Source organism: Apis dorsata, unplaced genomic scaffold (genome assembly GCF_000469605.1).
Source record: "Apis dorsata unplaced genomic scaffold, Apis dorsata 1.3 scaffold_227, whole genome shotgun sequence".
NCBI lineage: Eukaryota > Metazoa > Arthropoda > Insecta > Hymenoptera > Apidae > Apis > Apis dorsata.
In genome coordinates, this window is record NW_006263509.1 from 458,456 (window position 1) to 461,757 (window position 3,302).

Sequence of the window (3,302 nt, forward strand, 5' to 3'; positions counted from 1 at the left end):
GAATGCGCGCGTCTGCACTCCACCTCGCCACCCTCCACGGCCACCGAAAGAGGTGAATGCAGTTGGCCGTCATTTTGCAACCCGTTCAGACGCCATTCAGATGCGTCGAATGCGAGTGGCCGGTGTCGCGCCACTTCCGTCTGCCCGTTAACTTTTCCACCTTTCGTTCCACCATCGAGTTCTCATCGATCAAATTCTCAATTGCCCTTCCCCGTTGGGAAGGAAACGAAGGATCGTGTACGAGAATAAAAGAGAGAAAAGAAAGAAAAGAAAAAGATTTTCGAGCGAGTATTTGTCGGTCCAAGTATTGTCGGTGATTATCGACAATTGGTGATAACGAGTGTTGGCCGAGAGGAGAGATAGACGAGTAAGGGTAAAAAGGGCGAGTGATCGTGATATATTCTATCTTGGGAAAAGAGCGAATGGTAGAGACCAGAGTTTTAATTCGTAATTAACAGACGATATTAGTCGGGGAAAAAACGCGAGAGAGTCAGTCTGCACGTGATCGTGACAGTTTGGTCGAGAGGAAATATAATTTGGCGAGGGAGGGAGGGGGGGAATAGAAGAATAGAATGAGAGGAAGGTGTAGAAGATCGAGTAGAAGTTGAGAGGGGTTTCACGCGTGTGCACGCGTGGGGCCGATGGTCGACTACTCGTAACGAGACGCCTACGACGAGGGGTGAATCGACACACCGAGATCTCTGAATGGACCGTTGGAGTGGTGTTCGTCCCTCCTTCAAACGAACCGGAACGATGAATTTTTCAAGGATCGAGGTCCGCGACGACGAGAGACGCGAGACGAGTAACGCGATTCTCATCGAGAAACGAACTGACGACTCCTTTACGTGCACTTAAAGGTGAGCTAAAGATGTTTGCTCCACGATTTTCGAGGAACGCTGAACGATCGTTAATTTCGATCGATTTGTTTTATCTTATAGAGTATTTTGAGAAATTTATTTCTTGGAAATTCACTCGAGTTTATTATTATTACGATGCGCTAGACCTCCTTCTGAAGTTATGAAACATTCCTACGCAAAATAATCGATTTATTAATATTATACGTTTCTTGATAATCGCGATTTGATTTAGGATAACAAAATTATTGAAAATCTATTTCTTGGAAATTCACTCGAGTTTATTATTATTACGATGCACCAGAGTTCCTTTTGAAATTATGAATTTAGAAAAATTCGTACGCAAAATAATCGATTTATTAATATTCGCGTGACTATAGTTATACATTTCTTGATAATTTGATTTAGGATAACAAAATTATTGAAGATATCTATTTCTTGGAAATTTACTCGAGTTTATTACGATGCACTAGAACTCCTTTTGAATTTAGAAAAATAATCGATCGATTAATATTCGTGTGGAGCAGAGTTTTGTTGCAGGTAGTTATATAAATTTCTTGATAATCGCGATTAAGAATAACAAAATTATTGAAATTTACGTTCGCGTGCTAGAAACGTTTTAATTAGCCGAATCAGGAGTACGATCACGTAGATTTCCTATGAGTCATTCTATCATGAGACAACCAACCTATTCCGCCGAGAAATCGATTCGGCATAATTTAATCTACTTCAACGCAGTTAACTCTCATCGTTTATCGTTAAAAATGCAATTGCATTTTTCGACGACACCAAATTATCGATCCGAAAAATTATATTCGAAATACGAACAGCTTATCTTTAATTTCAACATCGTCGTTATTTATTCGCAAATTATTATCCAAAACGTTCGTTTCATTTTCGAAGAATTGCAGGTGCGAGAAAGGAAGCGAGAGACAAGAAGCGGAAGGTGGTGGAGCACGTGTTTAAGCGGGGAGAAAATTTCCGTGGGTGTATCCCCTTCTTCTGCTTTGCAACGTGTTTCCAAAGGTTTTTGAAGGAAGAAGAAGAAGAAGAAGAAGAAGAAGAAGGGCCTCGACTGACCGGGAATATATCAAGGTACTGGTTAGAGTGATTATGTTTATCGCCCTTAGATACCGTCTCCACGGCTTCCCTTCACGCCCACGCCTTCGAAAATAACTTCTCCTCCTCGATAAACTCTTCGCAATTTTCTCTCAGATTTTTTTCTTTTCCCGCTCTCGTTGTTGAATCACGACCTCGTTCAAAGTGATATTCGAATTCGTTTCGTGAACTGATTAATTATTGGCAACAGAGACGAGTTGCCAATAATAAAACTAGTGAAAAACTAGTGGAAAACTGTTCACATTCAGATTGAAAATGATTCAAATAAGAGAAATTTCAAAGAGGCCATGATTTGATTAGCTCTTTTTTTGTAAATGCAATAAAATCGATACAGTTTGATTATTTTTATCGAGGAAAAATTATTAAAAGATATTTAAAAAAATCATTGGTTTAAAGGATATGTAATAAAGTTCGTAAAACCTGCAACATCTTCCAAACTAATGATTTTTCGACGTAAATAGATCAACACTTTTCTCGATTGCTATAATTAAAACAATGTAATTTTATTTAAAGAAAAAAAAATTTTTTTCACAACAATATGATAATAATTTTCCACCACTTTTACATTTACGTTTTATTTATCTAAACTGAAAAAAGAAAAAAAGAAAAAAAAATAGAAAATCCATAAGACGATTATTGAAATTGAAACGGAACGTCGAAACGAAAGATTATTTTTTTTTTTTTTAAAGAAGGATCGATGGAAAGGTTGGACGCACAGTTTTTTCAAAAGCGCTTTATCAACGGTGGTCGCGAGGACCGTACGCGGCCAATGACTCACGATGAATAAACGAAGGCTTTATAGTAAATGTTAAACGAGTTTTCATTGAGCGATACGCGTATCCATGTGGATGGATAAAATTCCTTTGACTGACGATTTATCGCGCTGCGATAATTATAGGACGATTCATTTCTTTTTTCTTCTTTTTCTTCTTCTCTTGATGTCTCTGAGACAGAGACATTGAAAATCACTTTTTCTTTTTTCTTTCATATCGTCCAACTTTTGAATTACATGTCTCGCGTCAATTTAATAATTAATTAATTTCTTTCTCGTGAGATTAGATCCTATTTGTGAGATCGTCGAGAATATTGTAAATATTTTTTTAAACGAACAACTAAACTTTTTCTAAAACTTTCTACTTCACAAACTTTCACGTACTACTTTTCTTTTCCATTCGAATAAAATATCAAAAATAATCTTGCATAAATTTATGCGATCCGATTCCAAAAGATTTTATTCCAAAAAAAAATTTCCAAATCTTTTAGCCAAGTATTTCTCGACAGGACACTCGACGAAAAAAAAAAAAAAAGGAGAGAGAGAAAAAAGAAACC

The 3,302-nt window shown here is 37.0% G+C and overlaps 1 protein-coding gene across 2 annotated transcripts in view; it reads left to right on the forward strand.

Annotated features, from left to right (window-relative positions):
* Positions 1 to 1,797: 1,797 nt before the first annotated feature.
* Positions 1,798 to 3,302, forward strand: part of LOC102673555 (tyrosine-protein phosphatase non-receptor type 5-like) — an 8,237-nt gene continuing 6,732 nt past the window's right edge. For both annotated transcript variants that reach the window (XM_031510447.1, XM_031510448.1), the window contains exon 1: positions 1,798 to 1,949. The gene's annotated coding sequence lies outside the window, so the exon portion shown is untranslated. The remainder of the gene's footprint in view (positions 1,950 to 3,302) is intronic.